The sequence below is a fragment of the Panthera leo genome, chromosome A2, assembly GCF_018350215.1.
Source record: "Panthera leo isolate Ple1 chromosome A2, P.leo_Ple1_pat1.1, whole genome shotgun sequence".
NCBI lineage: Eukaryota > Metazoa > Chordata > Mammalia > Carnivora > Felidae > Panthera > Panthera leo.
Window position 1 is genome coordinate 33,672,559 of NC_056680.1, and position 23,481 is coordinate 33,696,039.

At 46.1% G+C, this 23,481-nt stretch overlaps 1 pseudogene; it reads right to left on the reverse strand.

The window, feature by feature from the left end:
• Positions 1 to 864: 864 nt before the first annotated feature.
• Positions 865 to 10,822, reverse strand: LOC122213113 (annotated as a pseudogene).
• Positions 10,823 to 23,481: the final 12,659 nt, after the last annotated feature.

Below are 23,481 nucleotides of genomic sequence, written 5' to 3' on the forward strand. Positions count from 1 at the left end.
GTGTGGCCGGTGGCGGAAAACTATTTGGCAGGTCCTTAAAAAGTTAAACGTAGAATTGCTATTATGATCCAGCAATTCCATTCCTAGATATACATCCAAAAGACCTGAAAGCAGGGACTCAAACCGAGTCTCATATGTTCACAGCAGCATCATTTACAAGAGCTAATAGGAAAAATCCAAACAACTACCAGTGGATGAATCGATAAACTAAATGTGGGATATCTACGACACAAGGGAATGTTATTCAGCCCCCAAAAGGGAAAGGCAATTCTGACACACGTTACAACAAGGATGAACCTTGAAAACATAAGTGAAATAAACCAGACACAAAAGGAGAAGCCATGATTCCACTTCTACGGGCATAGCTTGGAGACTTGGCAGGTTTGGCTCCAGACCACTGGAATGAAGCACATACCGCAATAAGGTGAGCCAGACGAACTGTTTGGCTTCCCAATAGGTATAAAAATTATGTTGACACTATACTGTAGTCTTTACAAAAAAACTTTTTTAATGGTTATTTTTGAAGGAGAGAGAGACACAGCATGGGCAGGGGAGGGGCAGGGAGAGAGGGAGACACAGAATCCAAAGCAGGCTCCATGTTCTGAGCTGTCAGCACAGAGACTGACACGGGGCTCAAACCCACCAGCTACGAGATCATGACCTGAGCTGAAGTCGGACGCTTAACCGACTGAGCCACCCAGGTGCCCCTATGCTGTAGTCTATTAAATGTGCAATGGCATTGTGTCTAAAAAAAAAAACCCAAAACAATGTAATTGTAATTAAAAATATTTTGTTGCTCTATGTCGACTACACTTCAATAAAAAATACCTTATTGCTAAAAAAATGCTAACCGTTAACTTCACTTCAGCGAGTCCTAATGGTTTTGCTGTCGGGAGGAGGGTTTCGCCTCGATATTGATGGTGCTGACTGATCAGGGTGGTGGTTGCTGAAGGCTGGGGCGGCTGGGGCCATTTCTTAAAATGAGACAACAGTGAAGTCTGCCGCATGGATGGACTCCTCCTTTCGCCAACGACTTCTCTCCAGCATGATAGCATTTGACCTACAGAACTTCTTTCAAAATTGGAGTCTGTCCTCTCAACTCCTGCCACTGCTTCACCAGCTGGGTTGATGTAATACTCTAAATCCTTTGTGGTCATGTCAACAATCTTCACTAGGCATATATGCCATCACAAGAAACCACTTTCTTGGCTTATTCATAAAAAGCAACTCCTTATCCACTCAAGTGTTCTCATGAGATTGTAGCAATTCAGTCCCACCTTCAGGCTCCACTTCTAATTCTAGTTCTCTTGCTCTTTCCATGGAAGTCTTGGACCCCTCAAAGTTATCCATAAAGGTTGCAATCCACTTCTTCCAAACTCTCCATAATACTGACATGGTGACCTCTTCCCATGAATCACCAATGTTCTTTTTTTTTTTTTTTAAGTTTATTTTTATTTATTTTGAGAGAGAGATAGAGAGCAAGTGGGGGAGGGCAGACAGAGAGAGGGAGACAGAATCCCAAGCGGGCTCCGTGCTGTCAGCACAGAGCCCAATGCAGGGCTCGAACTCCTGAACCATGAGATCATAACCGGAGCTCAAACCAACAGTCAGATGCTCAACTGACTGAGCCACCCAGGCGCCCTAGATCACGAACGTTCTTAATGGCATTTAGAATGGTGAATCTTTTCCAGCAGGTTTTGAATGTACTTTGTCCAGAACCATCATAGGAATCAGGGTCTGTGGAAGCTATAGCCTTCTGAAATGTATTTCTTTTTAAAAATTTTTAATTTATTTTGAGAGAGAAAGAGAGCACGTGAGCAGGGGAAGGGCAGAGAATGGGAGAGACAGAATCCCAAGCAGGCTCTGTGCTGTAAACGCAGAGACTGATGTGGGGCCCCAAACCACAAACCGTGAGATCATGACCTCAGCCAAGACCAAGAGTTGGATGCTTAACCAACAGAGCCACCCAGGTTTCCCATGAAATGCATTTCTTAAATAATAACATTGGAAACTCAAAATGACTCCTTGATCCACGGGCTGCAGAGTGGACGTGGTGTTAGCAGGCATGAAAACAACATCATTATCATTGTCTGCCTCCATCAGAACCCTTGGGTGACCAGATACGTGGTCCATGAGTAGTAATATTTTGGAAAGAATTCTTTTTCTGAGCAGGAGTCAAGGGTGGGCTTAAAATATTCAGTAAGCCATGTTATAAACAGATGTGCTGTCATCCAGGCTGTGTTGCTTCACTGGACAAACACAGGCAGAGTAGCTTGAGCATAATTCTTTAGGGCCCTAGGATTTTCAGAACGGCCAATGAACACTGACTCCAACTTAACGTCACCAGCCGCAAGAGCCCTTCATAAGAGAGCCAGCCTGTCCTTTGAAGCTCTGAAGCCAGGCATTGACTTCTCTCTACCTATCAAAGCCCTAGATGGCATTTCCTTCCACTAGAAGGCTGTTTCACCTACAGGGGAAATCTGTTTACTGCAGCCACCTTCGTTATATTGTCCTAGTTGGCTTTTTCTGGAGAACTTGCCGCAGCTTGTTAATGTGTACGGGCCGCTTCGCCTTGTGCTTTTGTTGCAGAGATGGAGTCCTTCCTTAAATGTCAAGAACCTACCCCCGCTAGCTTCAGGCTTCTCTCCCTGCTTCCTCATGTCCCTCGGCCTTCAGAGAACTGAAGAGTCAGGGGCCTTGCTCTGGATTAGGCTTTGGCTTCAGGGAATGTTGGGGCTGGTTTGATCTTCGATGCAGACCACTCAGACCCTCACCGTATCAGCATGAAGGCTGCCTCACTTTCTTATCATTCATGTGTTCACTGGAGCGGTACCTTTACATTCCTTCAAGAACTTTTCTTTCCTTACCGCAACTTGGCTAACTGTTTGGCACAACAGGCCTAGCTTTCTGCCTGTCTCGGCTTTAGACGTGCCTTCCTTCCTAAGCTTAACCACTTCTAGCTTTTGATGTGGAGTGAGAAACATACAATTGTTCCTTTCACTTGAACACTTAGAGGCTGTCGCGGTGTTATGAATTGGCCTAATATCAATATTGTGTTTCAGGGAATAGGGAGGCCCGAGGGAGGGAGAGAGGTGAGGAAGAGCTGTTCACACACACAACATTTATTAATTCACTGTCTTATATGAGCTCGGTTCATGGCATCCCCCCCGAATTACAATAGTAACATCGGAGGTCGTGGATTGCAGGCTACCATAACAAACACTATAATAACAAAAAAGTCTGAAATAAATGTGTCACAGAGACATGAAGTGAGCGAATGGTGTTGGAAAAATGGCACCAATTGGGGCCCCTGGCTGGCTGAGTTGGTGGAGTGTGTGACTCTTGATCTCGGGGTTGTAAGTTTGAGCCCCATATTGGGTATGAGATTATTTAAAAATAAAACCTTAGGGGGCACCTGGGTGGCTCAGTCGGTTGAGCGTCCGACTTCGGCTCAGGCCACGATCTCACGGTCCGTGAGTTCAAGCCCCGCGTCAGGCTCTGTGCTGACAGCTCAGAGCCTGGAGCCTGCTTCAGATTCCGTGTCTCCCTCTCTCTCCGACCCTCCCCCGTTCATGTCCTGTCTCTCCATGTCTCAAAAATAAACATTAAAAAAAAATTAAAAATAAAACCTTAAAAAAAAAAAAAGAAAACGGCACTGGTAGATATGCTTGACTCCAGGTTGCCACAAATCTCCAATTTGTAAAACACACTAAATCTGTGAAATGCTACTAGGCAAAGTGCAATAAAATGGAACACAATAGAATGAGGTTTGCCCTTGTCAGGTACCTGGAGTAGGCAAATTCATAGAGATGGAAAGTAGGACAGGGGTTACCAGGAGCTTGGGAGAAAGAGGAAAATGGAGTGCAGTTTCTGTATGTGGTAGTGGGAAAGTTCTGGAAACACCGATAGTGATGATGGCTGCACACACAATGTGAATATAGTTGATGCCATTGAACCGTGTACTTAAAAATGGCTAAAATGTTAAACTTTACGTTAGGTCAATTTTACCACATTCAAAAAAGAGAGAGCCACCAGCCGCGTGAGAAGATGCAGTGAGGCAAAGGGACTTTGGATGTGATTCAGATTCTTATCTCAGCTCTTGGCATTTTATCCAGAAAATTGTCCTCATTGTTATCCATTTCAATGTGTGCATAGACACAGCTGGGATAACTTTAGAGAGACATCATTGAAATCCATCAAATGTTTACCTTCCCATATGGAATAAAAGTGTTATTCATGTTAAAAAAAAATACAAACCATTAAAACTATTTTTAAAACATTAACCTTCTAACAAGTCCTAAGCAATATAACACATTAAAATGAAGAAAGTCCCCTGGTTCTTGTAGGGGGTGGTTTACCACACTGTGGCTATGACTAGTGGGTGTTGTAACGACCCATTCACAAAGAAGGGCACCCCGGTTATTGGCTCATCCCAGGCATGTGTTCTTGGAAACAGAGTATGCAACCGTCACCTCCAGAGTGATGAGCCCTTGCCAACTCAACTGAAAGAGCAACTTGTAGGCTGTATCCAGCGAAGGGCTGTGGTTGAGCAAAGACAAACATCACATAGAGCAGAGTCTGTTGTTCAACCCTGCTGAGGGTGAGTAAAGTTCACAAGAGCTTGGTTCAACATGTGTAACCAGATATGGACACCAAAGAATTAATAGGGACCAGGCAACAGTATGTTACTGTGCATGGGGATGTAATTCATCATGAGCCATGATGCTCTGAAGACAGACTTCATGACTCAGGAATGAAGGAGTGGCTTCTGGTTGATAAGGAAATGATCGCACTTGAGAAAGATCAAAATTGCATGCTGGTAGGGCTATTATGAAGGATACTAAAGCTTACAGTGACCTCTCGTAAGTGCTTTCTACAACATGGTAGATAAATAAGCACACAGGGTCTCTATCTTCTTATATGGGGCACTTGTAGAGCCTTCAACAAGTTAGTTGAATGAGCAATGTGCTAAAAACTGAGTTAGTTTATGACTTCTTAATGCCAGTGTCAACAGCTAAGCACCTAGTACCTACCACTTAACGGTGTGCTGAGAACAGTTAATCAGAATAATTTAGGAAACGAGGGGCACCTAGGCAGTTCAGCCCATTAAACGTCTGACCCTTGATTTTGGCTCAGGCCATGATCTCACAGTTCCTGAGACTGAGCCCCACGTCGGGCTCTGAGCACACAGGGCAGAGTCTGCTAGGGATTCTCTCTCCCCCTCTCTGTCCCTCCCCTGCTCAAGCTCTTGCTCTCAACATAAATTAAAAAACGTAAAAAAAAAAAAAAAGAATAATTTAGGAAAATCTTCCCCCTAAAAAAATATTATACAGATATGAATTCCTTTATGTGGTTAACGAAATGGACAACCTCAAAGCCGTTGCCTACTTCTGTTGGTGGTTGTGCCTACGGTCTCCGTGTTCAGAATACAGGGATGGTGGAATGATCTTCGTTTCTCAACTCCCGCAAACTAGTCATATCTCTCTAACCCCCACCGTCATCCAAGCCGCCCTCAACGCTCAGCTGGGCTACTGCAACTGTCTCCTACCTGGTCTCCTTGAGACCATGCTTGCTGCCCTCAACTCATCTCCGGTCCCTCAACTGAGATATCTCATCATTTCACTTAAAACCATCATCGAATAGCATCCCATTCATTGTGCCTGCAGGATTTAGTCCCTTCCTGGCATTTGGTGCATGGTACCTGGTCTTGTTCTGGGCCATGCAGCTTATCGCCATCCCTCCACCCCATCCTGCTAGCCACAGTCCTCGCAGCCTTCCCCCAGTTGTCTGAGCTCACCCAACAATTTCCAGCCTCAGAGCCTTTGCCAGTGTGAGTCCTTCCGCCCGGAATATCCTTGCCATTAGCTTTGAATTAACTGTTTCTTACTTTATAACCCTACTGGTGTGTCACTTTCTCAGAGAGGCTTTTCTAGGGCACCCCATCAAAATTAGATCCTTTGTGTGTTTTTTCTCTCTCTTAGATCCCTTCCCTAGCACTCGTTACATTTGTAACTAGATTTTTATCTGAGTGTTTATATATTATATACTTAATGTCAGCCACCCCCTGCACTATAAGCATGAAGGGGGGCACCGTGTATCTTATATATTAACAAATTTTCAGAATCTAGCAGGTAGATAACCCGGCACAGAGCAGTTTTTCGATAAATACTTGTTGAGTGAGAAGCACTGAATCATAACATGCTCTCTGCGGTCAGAAGGAAGACGTTAGGTGGAGACGAATTATAAACAAACCACATGCATTTTATTGGACCCTGGGTCGGTTTCATTAATGTCCAGATATCTAGTTAAATTTAAAAATCACGACAATTGGGGTGAAAATCCGATTAATCATTTAACTCTCATTTATGTTTAATGGGACTTTCCCAAACAGATGGGGAGCCACGCCTGCCTTGTAAATAGATTTATAAAATGTGCATGGTCAAAATGCACACAAAGCAATTCCATCATCCCCCTCCCTCCCCCGACTTCTGCTTTTATTATTCTTCCACTTCTCATGACCAAGAATCAGGCAAGGACTTGGCAACAGGAGGTGTGGAAATGAACTGGGGACATGAGCAGCAATTGACATGGACCCCCTCGGAGCTCCCCTTAGACCCACATTCTCAGGAAAGCCAATGCAAGAAGTGTAGCAAGGAAAGCTGGTGAAAAGAAAGGTCTTTTCTTATGCATTGCTTAATGTTTTTCGATCCACCTTGAGCAGGGCAGCCAGAACCGTTTTAAAAAATGACCCACTTTATTCTTAAACCTCTCCAAGAGAAAGAAATGCCACACTCTCCATCGGGATGAGGTAAAGATTAAATCAGATAATCCATGGAAACGATTTGGCAAAGTGGTGGCCACATAGCAAGCGTTCAATCGCAGTGTCGGCGGGGATTATTAGTATTCAGCAATGCTGGGAGTCTCTTTAGAATCGCTACTCTTGGAGCCTGTACTGATTACCTTAAAACTCTTGTGGTCAAAAGGTTTTCAATAAACCAAATCGAGAGTCCCCTCCCCACCATTCAACAGTCCTCTGTACCATTTACCATTGCCTCTGCCTCAAATGTGAAATTTAGAAAGTGATCGCTAACTATTTGATGATGACAACGTCTGAGGGAGTCATGGTGAATCGCAGGATCCTAGCAATTAGCCAAAGAGCTGAGCCTAGATTCCCCCCCTCCTTTCTATCGAATCCCTTGTTGTTTGGATAACCGCATCAATTCTACACTTCGTTTTGCCTGTATCCCCAGAGTCTCAGCTGTGCAAAAAGGGACGTCCTTTAATGATTTCCTTTGAATGGCTTTCCATCTAGGGAGGAAGAGGGCCCCTCTTGTTCAAATACAAAGGAACCATCCATTCACCGAGACCTTTCTTCTCTGTTAAGTGTCTCTTGAATTTCAAAGGAGGTCTTGGAATTTCTCAGTCTCAAACAGAAACTGCAGCTCCAGAACTGGAGTTTATTTTCTTTGTCCCTTTAAGACCAGAAAACACTACAGGGCGGTGAAATAACTGTTCTTATTTTTCTTGGGTTCAAAACAAGACCAGATTCCAACCTGCTAATGCTTACCATTCACAGTAACCGAGCAGTTTAGGATAATCGGCTCGAGAGTACACTTTCCGTCCAAACAAGGCTATGGCGACCAGCGGCAACAGCTGTATTTTGCTCGTCAATCCTCATGTTAAAGATTTACAGTTTTAAATTCTATCACTTGGTTTGCCAACTGTTCCTCTTCCTGGGGCTGCCCAGTTGTTTCTGAGGAACCTTGAAGTGGTTTCTTAGCTATTTCAACTCCCCCTGAATGACAATGTGCTCTTGGAGTCCCAGCGAAGAATGAATTCCCTGTTTATATCCACAAGGCTTCTCTGGCTCTCCTTCTTTTAAACATATGCAGAGTCATCGCAGAAACTGGAACCAGATTAAAAGAAACACAGGCTTTTAAGGCTGAGTTTGAAAAACGTAAAGCTGGAAGCCGGCTTCGCGCTCGCTCCCTGGTCCCCTCGCCGTGTTATGTGATTCATCTGCTCTAATCCATCCCGATTCATCATGCTCGTCCATCAGCATCTTCAAAGCAAAACCCGGCAGCTGCTTTTGCCATTTATCAGTGGGAAATAAAAGAGAAGGGGGGGGGGGTGGGAAGTAAGGAAAAGCCATCACCACGTTCAGGGGCTTGGGATGATGGGTGTGAAAAAAGGGTGGAGGGTAAAAGCTTATCTAATGAAACCCAGGGCCTTTTCCCCCCCAGGATGTGACTTCTCCAACAAAGGACTGTAACCCAGAGCAGGACCAGCAGCTGGTCTGCAACAGTCTCAGGAATACAACCTGGTGGAAACCAAAGGGTAGTGGGAGAACTAGAAGAATGTGTCCAGAACGGGATCCACTCTAGAGGAGTTTACTCCCTCACAATATTCGTAGAAATCCGCTGTTTTCTGTGACCGGTCTGTCAGCCTTAAAACACGAGGTGTGGGTGGGAAGCTGGTATTTGACCTGACTGCCCTTCCTGACTTGCCTTCCCCGGGGCGGGGGGGGGGGGGGGGGGGGGGGGGGAGGGCGGGGGGAATGGCTGAGGTGGTAATTCACAGTTCTTATTCTCTTAAGGGGCCTTGCAAATCACCTGCCATTTAAACGTGGCTTTGCGGTGTCTCAGTCTTGAATTTGTGATGCACCGAGGCTTGCTCTCAGGTTTGGAAGCCAAAAAAGCAAGAACTAGGACTCGGTGATCTCCATTCTTGGAATTCCGCCTGTATGTTTGTAATCCATGTGACATGCTATCCGGAGAGGTTAATCTCTGCGATAGCAGAAGGTAGAAACAGCCGAAATGTTCATCGATAACGATATACTGTGCACTTAATAGGAAGGATAAGGAGGGGGGAAATAAACTGTGGCAATGCTGTGGGATATATTCTGTTATGTATATCGTGAGTATGGATTATATGCTGAGTGTATTGATACTCAGCGATAAGAAAGAACGGATTGCTGATTCGTGCAATGACATGCATGAGTCTAAAAAACAAGAGTACCTACTGTATGATTGCATTTATAGGAAACTCTAGACAGGCAAGGCTATTTTATGGTCGGAAAAGAATAGTAGCTGTATCTGAGGATAAAAGAGTGGGAACTGACTGATTAAGAACGTGAGGATAGTTTCTGGGGGCGATGCTCATGTTCCACATCTTGATAGGAGTTTATAGGGTATGCAAACGTATTCATTCTCATAAGTCAGTGCGGTGGACCCAAGAGTTATCGGAATTCAGAATATTCACTAAAGATGTGCACGTTTTCTAATATGTATATCTTACATACAAAGAAAAAACCGTAGGGGCGCCTGGGTGGCTCAGTCGGTTAAGCGTCCCACTTCGGCTCAGGTCATGATCTCGTGGTTGTGGGCTCGAGCCCCGCGTTGGGCTCTGCACTGACTGCTCGGAGACTGGAGCCTGCTTCGGATTCTGTGTCTCCCCCTCTCTCCCTGCCCTTCCCCCGCTCTCTCTCAAATACATCAACATTAAAAATAAAAAAATAAATAAAAAAATAAAGTGTTCATAAAGCCTCAGGAAAAGAAGATTGAGCAAGCTTTTATGCCCCGATAAAGACTTATCTCCGGTTTTATTAAGTGAAAAAAGGAATAGCATTTGCGGAATGCTACCGGGTGTAGAAAAAAAAAAGAATGGATGCGTACAGACCCTAGAAATGAATTGTCACAGAGACGAGTTCCATCAGAGGAGGGGAGGTGGAGATGAGAGGGCACATTTTATACCGCATAAGGTAAATAATTTCATTCCTTTGGTTTTTGTATATGTGACTACAGTACCTGTTTAAAGAAAAAAAAACAGAACAAAAGGATATATGTCTGAGCCATCACAAGTATCTGCAACTGACTTTCTTTGCGTGGCTGACACTTGGAATTTTTTTTTTAATACCCATTTATTTACCCAATATTAGCTAATCTCTGTGCCAGGCATTGTACCAGACCCCGGGGAGGCAGGGTAAGGAACCAAAGCCAGAGGCGGTCCTGGCCCTCATGGAGCCTCCTGACTGGTGGACCTAATTAAAGTCCAGGTAGGCATCCTATGGTGACCGAGCCTAGTCTGGGGGTGGGGATGCACTGTGGGGATTCTGCAGTGGTGTGGGGGTGGGGGGAGAGCACAGTGGTTTAAGTCTCTGAAAGAAGCCCAGGACTGAGGATCCCAGAGGACACAGAGGGCTGAGGTAGGAGACGACAGGATAGCAGTGGGGACCAAATACACAGGATGTGAATCTTGGTCCTGGTTTTTAACATCGTAACTTACTTTCTGACAACCCATCTCTGTTTTTGCACGTTAAAAAAAATAATACGTCCCGGGGCACCTGGGTGGTTGGTGTCGTCGGTTAAGCATCTGACGTCGACTCAGGTCACAATGTCGCGGTTTGTGGCCTCGAGCCCCACAGAGGGCTACGCACTGATAGCTGGGAGCCTGGAGCCTGCTTCAGATTCTGTGTCTCCCTCTCTCTCTCTGCCCCCTACACCCCCACCCCGCCCGTGCTCTCTTTCTGTCAAAAATAAATAAACTTAAAAAAAAATCTAAGTTCTAAGAGGACATCAGAGCAGAACTTGTTACAGCCCTTTCCCGGAGAAAGGAAGCACCTCATTAAACCTTCTGCACGTTGGCTTGTCCTTTCCAACTCAGGACACAGTGCCCTGAGCGCCAAGAGCCAGGGCCTGCCCATCTTTGCCTGAGGGCTTTCTCTGGCTGCCAGAGGGTCCTCCTTGCCCATGAGGCAGAGGGTGTCTCCTGGGAAGTCAAACCCCTGACGAGTTGGTATATTCCGGTTCCGGCTTATCCACATTTCACGGGCCTCTCTCCCCTTCCTCAATGGGAACTGTGAACAGAGGGGGTTTTGATGATTTCAGCTGCAGAATCTAGACTTGGTGAAGATCCCAGATCTTTTGACCTCTAAGCCCTGGTGTGATCAGAGGACCATGTATTTATTGCTTGTCATATTTTCTTCTCCAGAACACAACTTGCATTTCTTTGATTTTTTTTTTTTTTGTCTTCACTAAAAATAATCAGAGAAGATACATTCATTTGAAAACTGTACTGGATTCCATTTTCTATTAAAATAAATGTCTGACTAACTTTTACTTCTGGTATACCTGTCCATGATTCTCCTAAAGGCACCAAAACCAATATTCTTGAAATTATCAAGAACCAAATAAACAGATGCTGAGTGGTCTGGTTGGAACAAAGATATTACTTTATTTGAGTATTTCTGAGGAGCTTTAACCTTTAAACCTTTCAACTAACATACATGCTTGGGACAGCTAATTCTCTACATCCTGTCTTCTGCATTCTTGACCTGTTAGTTCTGAAAAAGGAGTGGAATATTTTGCAGAGATCAGATGTGAAGAAATCGATGGCAAGGTGAAATTTTCTGCTCCGGATGCTGCCTTTCTATTAAGGTGTCACTTCCCCTCCTTCAGAAGAATGAGGCTGTTTTAGGGTGGGTCTCTATGAATGACTCAAACCAAAACCCTTTTAATTTGGGAAGTCCAAGTACCCAGATAATTTTCACGCTGGGATTAGTTGTCCAGATGGTTTGAGTGCGATTTTCTTGGCACGCTTGCAAGAACACAGGAATTTTCAGGGGGAAACCAGAGAACATAGTAGGGGGAGTGCAAGCTGTGCCTGAGAAGTCAGAGAAAAGTTTTGGATTCCACAAAATGGCACTGGCCAGCTGAACTGGAGTCAGTCCTGGTTACACTTGGCAACGGTCTCCTTCTCCCTTCTCCAAAAGCACAGACTTCCCCTCTTCACAGTGGGAATTACCTGGCTGTCCAAACAGAGACCGGAGGAAGGAAGGACCAAATGGGAATTCACAGAGCTGATGGAGACAGTAACAGAGACGCAGCACGAGGCATCCACACCAGGAAACGCGTGGTCAAGTCCTGTATGCCTGCATGGGGTGCAGAGCTGGGGGACGCGGGGGTAGGAGGCCTGTCACCGGACATGTCATGGCAAAGAGCTGTGTTAGACCTGGGAGCACAGCATGGGCAGGGAGCTCTCTCGGACAGCCTCAGCAGCCACCGTTTAAAAACGGGAATAGGTGTGGAAGAATGCTGAGACAGCCCCCAAGACTCCCTTGGTGTCCGTATAACTTTTTCCAGTTATTCAATCAATCCTTGAACTTCCCTGATAAAATCCTGGCTCCATCGCTTACTAGCTGCGTGATTTTTTTTTTTTTTTAATTTTAATGTTTATTTAGTTCTGAGAGAGACAGAGTGTGGACCGGGGGAGGGGCAGAGAGAGAGGAAGACACAGAATCCGAAGCAGGCTCAGCTCAGAGCCTCACGCGGGGCTCAAACTCGCGAGCTGCGAGATCACGACCTGAGCGGGAGTCAGACGCTCAACCGACTGAGCCACCCAGGCGCCCCAGGAGCTGTGTGATTTTGAACAGATTCCCTAATCTCTCACAGTCTCAGTTTCCTCAGGTGTAAAACAAGATGGCAATATTGGATAAGGTGAGAAGAAGCTCATGAAGATTAAGTGGACGAATGTGTATCAAGTTCTAGGCGTGATGCCTCGCGGTCAAAGACTAAGAGCCGCTGCAGCAGCCACGATTCGTGTAACACAGAGCACAAGTTAGTTGCTGTGCAAGCAGCTTTACAGAACTCATCTTCATTGAAACCGTGTGAGGGTGGAATCATGACACCCATTTTACAGATGGGGAAACTGACGCTCGGAGAGGTCCAATAACTTGCTAAGGTTATGCAACCGGTAAGTGGAAGGGGCAGGACTAAATTAACAGCTCTCTGTGACCCTGGATCCCATCGGCCAAACCTCTCAATCTTAAGGTCTCTTCGTGGGGAAGAAGTCCCAACTCTTGATCCTTCCTTGGAGGAGAACCAGGGTGACAGGTTGAGATTCTGGCCTGCCAATTCTCTCAAAATGGAGCCCAAATGATCCGCAGTGCTCCAGCCATTGGTTTTTGATCTCTGGATGCTCTCCCCGAGGTCCCCCTTGTTTATAGACCTCGGCTGCCTTCTGTAAGAAGGCCTTCCCTGACCCCACAGACTGGACCAGACGTACTCAACACATTCGCACAAAGTCCTCTCCTTTGTAATCGCTCTCCCGTTTTACCATTATGTACAGTGGTTCTCATCTGGGGGCAATTTGTCTCCCAGGGAAAATATGTCTGTATCTGGGGACATTCGCGGTTGGTGCAGCTGGACACGGGTGCTAATACCAGGAATCTATCACGGAGGCTGCTGAACATCCTACAACACACAGGGCGGCCCCCACAGCAAAAATTATCTGCCCCTAAATGTCAATTGTACCAAGGTTGAGAAACCCCATCCTGTAACTACTTACGTTTTTAGGATAAAAATGAGATCACATGTGTACGTATGCTTCGTATCACTTGTGTTTTCAAGTCAAGAAATAATTCTGCACTTTATCTAATATTACTAGTTACCTTCTGGTGTGTTGGTACATACAGGGGAGAAAGAATAATTTCATGCCAGCATGTAATTTTCTACAGCAGCATTTTTTATGACTACATGTCATTAATGTCAAATGGCTGCACAAAAATTCGTTCAAACAATACTCTATTGTGGGACATTTACACTGCTCCTTATCCCCTTTTTCCTCCCTTTCCTTGTCGTTTTTGTTCTTTTCCTTTCCTTTCTTTTCCCTCCCTCCCTCTCTTCTTCCTTCCTTTCCTTCCTTCCCTCCTTTCCTTCTTCTTCTCTCTCCTTCTCCCTTCCTCCTTCCCTTCCTCCCTCCCTCCCTCCTTCCACTTCCTTCCTTCCTTCCTTCCTTCCTTCCTTCCTTCCTTCTCTCCTCCCTTCCTCCCTCCTTCCCTTTCTCTCTCTCTCTCTCTCTTCCTTTCCTTCCATAGACATCACTATCATGAACATCTCTGTGGCTTACTCTTTACACACCTCCCTGATGACTTCTTCAAAATCAATTTGGCCCCAACTGCTTTGGAAATCACTTTGTGTCACTGAATGTAACTGAGATTACATGGCCAATAGCAAACCACAAACACTTCAAGCAAAAAAATGCAAGTGTCTGCTCTCTCCTAATAACCCTGACAGGAGAGCCAAGGTTGTAAGAGAAGCGAGGCAGTACAGCCAATTCTCACTAGAGACATGGTTTTCACATTGTCTAAACCTGCTGGGGCAGGCCAGCCTTTGGCAGGGAGTAACTTTATAATCTCTTTGGCCAGAGACTTCCGAAAATTCTAAACTTCTTTTTGAGTTTCCAGTGAAGATTCTTGACATTCACAGAGAGTTAAAGAAGAAAAAGACGTGCTCGGGGACAAATTAAAAGAGCAAATGCCAACTGTCTGGAAGTCATCTTTTCTGTGTGTGTGGAAGGTGGGGAGCCAGTCAAAGCCCTAAGTAAACAGCCTACAGAGACAAAAGACAAGGTGTTTTCTTTTCGGAGCACTGGAAATTCAGGAACAACTTGCGTCAGATTTTGCAACCTTCGCAAGAGTTTGGGTATCGTAACATAATAACCTTACTCCTGGAACGGATGCAAAACCAATTACCAGGTTTCTTGGACTGAACGCCAAAAATGGCCATGGAATCAGCTCATACCAGGTTAGGTTTGGGGGACTAGAAGGGAGAGAACTAGGGTTGGAATGAACGTTTTGGAGACAACGGGGTATATTTGTAAAGATACCAAAATCATTCCCACTGTCGACTCAGACAAAAGCTTGGCTCTCTGGTGACACGTTGAACTTGAATTATTCTCCAGGTGAGCACAGGACAAAGGCAAAAAGGGAGGAAGGATGTGTTCCGGTGAAATAAGGAATATACCATGTAAATGTGCAAGGTGATTGCTCGCATCAGGCTCTCAGGACATAAAGGGGAAGAAGCCACCCAACCCAAAGGTAATTAAAGTCGTGTGGTTTTCCTGGCATAAAGCACAGGAAAGAGTCCAGGGGAAGGGAAGAATGTTTTGTTCCTAAAATATAAAGCTAAGCAAACAGTGCAGGTTGGAAAGGAATTGTAGTTTTTTCATATTAGGCAAAAGAATAGATGATAAATCCATTTAGAATTGACAGGAGCGGAGTGTGAATGATCCAAAAAGCATCGCTCCAAGTCCTGGGAAGGAGTAATGTGATGTCTTGTCCCAGCATACTTCTTTCTAAGTGAGTTTTCTGCAAGTGGCCGCTAACATGAATGAGCATCCCGCGAGTGGCTGGGGAAAGGTGAGCTGTGTATCGGGCAGCACGTAGAAAACCTTCCTGGGGTCAAAACATTCCTGTGGAGAACTCAGGCGAGCCTCAGGGAGCACTGCCTGCGTGCGCTATTGTCTGGGACGTTTTTCGAGTTAAAAAACCCCGTGAATCCCGTACTGTCCATCGATGCTTTTGCTGTGGTTATTCTATGCCGTGTGCTGTGCTAACTACTGGGGTGACATTCTCTGACCTACAGTACCTGCACTGTCCCTTGTCACCTGGTTTATTTTCTTATTTTATTCCCTTTAGCTGGAATTGTATTATTTAATTTTAATTTGTAAACACTTAAAGCAGCACATAAGCTGTGAGGCTCAGGGGCTCCTGTGTTCTGTTCACTGGAGAATTCTCTAGGCCTATGCAGGCGTATCTCCTTTTACTGTGGCTGGCTTTATTGCACCCTGCGGATACTGCGTTTTTTTGTTTTGTCTCACAAATTAAAGGTGGGTGGCAACCCCGCGTGGGGCAAATCTACCAGCACCATTTTTTTTTTTTTCTTCCCCAGTTTCCTTGGACGGAAAGCCAAAACCGGCCATGGCCAACATCATTTGCTCACTTCGTGCCTCTGTGTCTCGGAGTATTTCAGACCTTTTCATTATCATCACCTTTGTTATGAAGATCCATGCTCAGTGATGAGTACTCCCCAAAAACTCAGATGATGGCTGGCAACTTTCAGCCATGAACTAGTTTGGAATCAAGGCCTTTACAGTGGTGTTTCAGACCGAATGCTACTGCACGCTTAACAGACCGGTACTGTCAACACAACTTTTATAGGCACTGGGACACCAAATAACTCCTCGGACTCTCCTTACTGCAATATCCACTCCAGCGTCATAGCTAGTCACTTGCCTCTGGTGGTGGGAACCAAGCCCTGCAATCTCTGTGAGGTAGGTCTACGCTACGGTATTGGGCACGTCGTAGGAGCTCAGAAAAACCTCTGCTGACTCGACAACGGCTACATGTGACACTTTCTAAGGAAGAGTTCAGCCTTCTCTGAAGACTCAAGGCTAGCTGAGGTCCTCCGACTGATCTGCCTGCCTCCCTCCCCTCCTCCTTCTTTTTTGCCTTGTTAAAAAATGAAGATATCGGTTACAAGCAGTCAAATCCACCTAAGTATACAGCTGTGCAAGTTTTGACAAACGCCTACGGTCGTGGAACCACCACGATCAAGGTATGGAAAAGTTCCACCACCCCCCAAATGCCCTGGGCTACTGAGTAATTAACCCCTCCCTGCCACCAGGCCTCAAGCAACCATGGATCTGATTTTTGCCCCTAGAGTCGCAAGCCTTTGACTCCGGCCTCTTTGACTTAGCATCACACATTTGAGAGTCATACTGTTGGATCATTAATTCCTTCCTTCCAAGTGCTGAGTAGTGCTCCACTGTATGGACGTACCACAGTCCGTTACTCAATCCCTCCTCGGGGGACATTCCCTCACCTCTTCTCACACGGGACAGTCGTGCTCTCATAGTGGCTAAGAGCACAGGCTTTGGGGCAGCCGGACATGGGAGTGAATTCTAGCCGTGACGCTCCTAGTGGTGTGACCTTTGAGCAAGTTAGTGAAATACTATGACTCCTTTTCCTTAGGAAGAGTAGCGGACATCATTTAGATAACCTATGTAGCACAAGGGCTGGCAAATAATAAATGCACAATAAACGATAGCTCTACTCTCCAGGGGAGTGGGGAGGGGTCCCGTTCATATATCCCTTCCTCTGATACCTCACCAATTTTGACTCTGTCAATCAGTATTGAACTGGTCTGAACCTCAGTTTCTTGAACTGAAAAATGGGGGTAATAACACTAACTTCCTAGAGGCGCTCTGCAGACTAAGCGGGCTAATCTATGTTACTCTCCCTGCAGGCCGGGCCTGGCCCAGAGGAGGTACTCAAGAAATGGCGGTTAGGGCACAAATCTGAGAGGACTAGGCTAATGTGAATCTCTCACCATCTTCAGGGCCGGCACGAATCAGAAGGAAGCGCCCAGCGCTCTTCAGGGGGGAGGGGAGCGGAGGGCATGCTCTGGAGTCAGACTGCCTGCGTTTGATTCACTGCTCTGCTCCCTCCTGGCTGACTGACCCTGGACAAGTTACTTAACCTCTCTGTGTCAGTTTCCTAATATGAAGCAAGGGGCTAGTAATACCTACCTGTAGGGTTGTTTGGGGGATTACATGAGATAACCGTGTCTAAAGCTTAGAACAGAGCCCAGGGCATAGAGTTCAAGAAACGTCAGCTGTGAAAATGCACGTTTCTGACTCTGCGAGATCACCTGAGCTCTAGGCATCTCTCTGCTACCATGGAACAGCCCAGCTCGAGGCACCGTGTGGGAGTTGAGTGCATGCTTGTTGACCTGAATTAACGTGGATCTCCCTTTGGGTCACACTGCGATCTCAAATATTATTATATATTGAGATGCAATGCAAAGTGATCTCTCAAAGGACATGTTCTGCAAAAGTCATCGGAGAGAAAATTCGGAAAAGCAGTTAAGGATACATACTTCCCTTATAAGAGGCCTTTCGTTATGATGATCACGTAAAAAATTTTACGTGGGCATTTCTTTCGAAGAATTTCATCTTTGATTCTTCTGAAAGAGCCTTCGACCGTACACTTGTATTTTCCTCCACAGAAGAACACATTGAGTTTTTGCAAAGGCTGGGTAGGCTTTGCAGATCAGATGTTCTCCGTTTTCTGATTCCCGGACTAGCCTGCTGTGTGACTCCAGGTAAAGTGATTGCCTTCTCTGGGTCATAGGTGCTGCCTCAGCCACCTCTGTGCGTTGCAGAGTTAAATCTATAGTTCTTGCAGAGTTGCTTGATATCTGTAAACGTGGTAGGTGTGTGTTGGGGGTAGGGGTAAGCACTGTAAAAGTCACTGCCATTTATTACAAAGAAGTAAGGAGTTTCAGACATTACGTGGTAAGAAGATAGCCTTGTATTGACAATACCCCTCATGTACACCGAGTTACTAAGCCCTATTGAATTCTGTTTATTCGTTTATTTTATACTCATCAGGCACCTACTCCATTGCTTAGTTATCAGTCGGACAGTCTGCCTCCTGGGTGGGGCGTAAGACAGGTTTCACATCACGTTCTGCTGGCCCCTGTGAATAGTCAGGGGATGCTTAGCATCAAAACTGGTCCAGTCGGAGCAAATTTCTAGCCTCTGGTGGAAACTACCAGAAAAGGGGCTCCATGTTTCCTCCTGGGCCCGAAATTGGAAGCAGTTGCTTCTGGCCATCCTGCCACCCCAAGAGAGACTGTCCAAGGATGGGACCGATACAGAGGAAGATCCCTTAGGAACAGGGAGAGAGAAAGGAGAGCCAGTGACAGAGCCCCAGGGCCTCACTCCAAGCATATCTGAAAGCCACGCTTTCTGTCAATGTGTCTTTCTACTGATGTGTCTGTTGATGATCTTTTCAATTTTGTAAGCCATTTAGTCTCCCTCTCCTACCTTTTCTTGGTGTGGCGAGGTTTGGGTTTTAATTTAATTTAATTTAATTTAATTTAATTTAATTTAATTTAATTTAATTTTTGTCTTACATATTAGAGAGAGAGCATGAGAGCAGGGGAGAGGGCCAGAGGGAGAGAGAGAAAGAAGCCCAAGCAGGCTCCACACTCAGTGTGGTGGAGCCCGACATAGGGCTCGATCCCACGACCCTGGGATCACGAGCTGAGCCGAAATCAAGAGTTGGACACTCACCCGACTGAGCCACCCAGGTGCCCTTGGGGTGGATTTTCTAAGGCTTGTAATAGGAAAAGCCCTATTGAATATTATAACCATTTGCTTGTCATGAGACCTTGGAGTTACTTAACCACTTGGAGCTTCAATTTCTCCATTTGTAAAATGGGGATTATAATTTATAATGTGTGGTTTGTTGTGAGAATTAGAAATAATATGAGTATATAGCTCTACATGAAGAGACAAGTCTTTTGGTCCAATGTTATCCTCCCTGGGAAGACTGCTGGATCCTCCTGTGAGAAACGCCCAGGCCTTAGCACTCCCCATCCCGCTAGGCCTGCCTCATTTCTGTAGTTGTCTTTTCTGTCGATGACAAAGTGATTTATGCAATTGTCCCACCCAATGGCCTCTTTGTATCTGCATCTTTTGTTCTGCAGTTTTGTAGCTCCCTGTCACTCTGAGTTTAGACTCTGTCTTATAACTTCCTTTGATCAATGGGATGTTAATAGCTATGATGTAAACAGACCCTTGAATCGCAGGTGCACATTGCCATTTTCCCTCCTGAGGGACGGGGCTGTTCACCTTTGCATGTCTGCCTGGCCATGAGAACATGCCTGTGCCAGCCTGTTGGATGGATGTGAAAGCCACATGAGCCAGAACGGCCTGGTTTGCTCCAGCTGACCTTGGATGACCAAGTTCTCAGCTGCGAGCCAGCCAGCTGCCTCCCAGACCTGTGAGTGGCCCCGGCTGAGATGAGAAGAGCCACTTGGCCTGAATAGCTGATCCACAGAATCAGGAGATAAAGAAATGGTTATAGTTTCAAGCCGTTGAGATTGGGGGTGGTTTGTTATGCAGCAAAAGCTACCTGATACATTGACATGACTTACTTAATTGCTATGTGTACTCTCCCTCTTCCCCGACTAGTCTTTTTTTTTTTTTTTTTTTTTTTTTTTGAGGGCCATGTCCTATGTCTAGAACAGAGCCTGGTGGACAGTAGGTACTTGACAAATGTTTGTCGAAATGAAATAACATACTAAGTACTCTGTGTAGTGGCACTTGAATTGATGTTTAACAAATGGTAGCTATTACAGTGATAACGTTAAATATTTTTAGGCTAGAGTCAACATGGTTTTCTCCCTCAAGGTCTTCTGTTATTTTTCCCACAGATGTTGTTCAAAATCTAGAAGAGCAGAGATGAGTCCCATTTGGGGATATGACGGGGGAGGAGGGCTGGCAATAATGCAATAATGACACGTAACAAGCTTAATTTCTTTTCTTTCCAAAATGACTCGGGGTTGTGGGTGTGATGGAGACACGGCCTCAGGCATTTCATCTGTTAGCTTTGTGTGCCCCACGCTAGCAGCCCTTGGGAGGGGTTGGTGTTATGTGTGTAAGTGGAGCAAAAGAGAGTTTTGCGGCCAGAAGTCCAGAAAGTAGACCTACGGCATAGATCATTTTCTTTCAAAGTCATCATCACATCTGAAGTAATTCAGTAGCTACTGGACTGTCTGTTTAATTGATCTCTTCTCTCCCAGGCTGTGAGCTCTGTGAAAGAAGGGGCCCCTTTCTACTTTGTTCGCCATTATACCTGCACCCACAATCCGGGCGCAGGAGTTCGAGTCTATCCGCTGAGGGAACGAATCATGGACCTTGTTCATTGGAAGAGCATCGGCTTCTCGAACCAAAGGACTTCATCCTTCCACAAATACGGGACGAGCATGATACTAGGGTAGCTCTTTGGAAGGCTGCGGTCACTTTCATCATGGGGCAAATAGTAACAAGTACATTTTATTGAGACATTACTATGTGCCAGGCACTGTTGTAAGCATGTGATACGTGGATTCACCGTGGAAGGAGGTGCTAGGATAAGCCCCATTTTCCTGACGAGGAATGAGAACCATGGGGAGCCTCTTTGGGAATACTGAGACCCACCTTGAGCAGGTCACAGTTCCTCCGAATCTCTGCCCCTCACTGGTAACTTCTGGCATTCAGTTTAGAGCAAAGTTTCCTATGCCCTCCATGGAGAGCTATAAATCAGATGTTCTAGGAGAAAAAGACAGACTTTTGTGGTAAGCAAACTTGTGTGCCACACCACATCCCCCTGGCCCACCTCACTCCAGTGTAGCTGTGTGGAAACTTCCACGCGCGTTGCCAAGGTTCGTGTCAAGTGTTTCCCTCCGCATCTCTTCCCTTTGCTGCCTCGGAGCATTGCCGAGAGCCGTGGGGGGCTGCTCTGCCAGCTTGCAGGTGCAACCCCGGGATGTGCGGGAGACCTAACCCCCCAGGCGCAACCTTCAACCAGGGGGAAACGGAGCTCAGGTAGCTTTGACCTTTAGGGGGATGATTTTGAGGCATGTTTTTTACGGTTCCTCAGAGGTTCTCCGGCAACACCGAGTTCTAGTCGATCACGCTTCTAATCGGCTTGTTAACACAGCTTTATTGCTTTTGGTTCTTCCTCTGGCTTATGTGGCTCACTACTTCATTATGACCGCTGGCATCAACGCCTAATCAAGCTGTACTTGAACCCAAGCCTTCATCTCTGCTTTCGGGAGAATTCAAACTAAGACACACGGCCCAATAATTTGAGAAAACACTGTATGCTATGTTCCTCTCTCAGACACTTAAAATGCACATTAGCATATTCAAGGTTCTGACAAGTCCTGCTGCAAAGAGAGCCATGCAAATTTCTCTGCCTCAAGGTTTCCCAACTCAGTGCTACAGAACTTTTTACTCTTAAGATCTTTTAAGGCTCCCCAGAATAAGTGTTCCATGGAATATGCTTTTGAGAAATGCTGGTCTGTAGAATCTCCAGGATGTTCTTCCTCACTGGTATTTGTTAAGTTCATGGGTGTATCTAGTGGCCTCAGCTGCCATTCCCGGGCACGGGGCCAACAGCCAAATAGAACTCCCAGGACGGGAGATTTCTCTTGATGCCAGGGAGCAGAACCTTCAGACAGGCCTCCCCAGAAACTGCCTCTTCCCTCTTTTTCCTTATAAATGAGAGAGTCAGCCTGCGGGTGAGGCCAGGAATGTTTGGCTGACGGGGCTGGGAATGCAGCTGTGGGCACCCTGAGAAAAAGCTTCACTTGCTGATGAAGCAGGAGCCCAGATGAGATGAACAGGAAACGGATGCCAACAAGCCCGCCTCCCCACACTCTTCCCTAACAAGCAGCCATGGGAGAATGTAATTGGCACGACGCCAGAGGGGATAATTATTTCCTACGGGGGTGCACAGAAGGGCACTCAGGAGACCCAGCGATTGCGGGGTCAGGAGGACGTGCGCAGCCTCCCAGGGGGGGCTGGGTGGTGGGAGTCGAGGGGTGACCAACAGCACATCCATGTTCCTTCACCCCTCAAAGGCTGGCATTCAAGGAGCAACGTGTGGGTTCGCGGATGAGGTCAGATGCCGCGGATCAGGTTATGGCTATTTGAGAGAAAAGTCTGAAAGTGTGTATCATTCTCTTGTCTCATAAAAATGAAACCAGTGGAAATAATAACAACAGTAACAATTTCGGAATTCTCTGTTGAAGGATGTATACATCCAGCCTTTTAGCAGATCCTTTTACGCTCAATGACTAGTCGTTGAGCCTTTCAGCCTCAGACTATTGGCATCTGGGGCTGGGCGTTCTCTGCTGGGGAGGCTGTCCTGTGCACTGCAGGATGTTCACCGGCATCCCTGGTCTCTACTCACGAGAGGCCAGCAGCACCTTCCTCCCCCCAAACTGTGACAACCACACATATTTCCAGACATCGCCAAAGGTTCCCGCAGGGGCAAAATCAATCACAGGTTTCCAGCCACGATGTCTTGGTCCCAATTCTAGATCTATCATTTATTAGTTTTGTGACTTCGGGCACATTATTTAACCTCTCGGTGCCTCGGTTTCCTCTTCTGTACAATGGGGATAATAATAACACCTACCTGATACGGTTATTGTAAAGATTAAATAGTAAGTATATATACACGTATGTAAGTATTTATAAAGTGTTCATGATGTCTACCACAGGTGCACAATAAGGACAGAGGAAGAACGGAGGGAAGGAGGGGAGGAAGGAAAGGAGAAACCGAGCGGTGGAACATCCAACCTGAAGCCAGGAGAGGGGAAGATCTAGAACCTTCCCCACATAGCTGTCCTGTCCCCCGGAGCCTGGGGCTGGAGCTCTTGGTCTCAGAACAGACCCTCTGGTGGGAGAGGGGGCAAATGAGAGAGTCCACACAGAGCACCAGGAAGTGTGTAAGAGGATCTAAATGTACAGCTTAAGTGGCTAAACAGATGTGTGCGGGCTGGCTTGAAACTTCCTGGGGCTCTGCGCTAAGTAGAAGCGATCACTACAGCCCAGAAGAAGAAAAGTAGGATGTATGTTGTCTGCGTCTGCCTCAAGAAGGACTGAAGTATGGCTAACCACGTAGTATTTACTTGTCTATCCACAAGCCTCGTGAAGTTCATTCCTGGTAGACATCTGACACGGAGGGTTGAAACACTACAACAGAAAGGGACAAGGCTTCCACTGGCCGCCCAGAACACTGTCCACATCTAAGCGCCAGGATGAGGTTGGGCAAGAGAACCACAATGTACAGCTGAACTT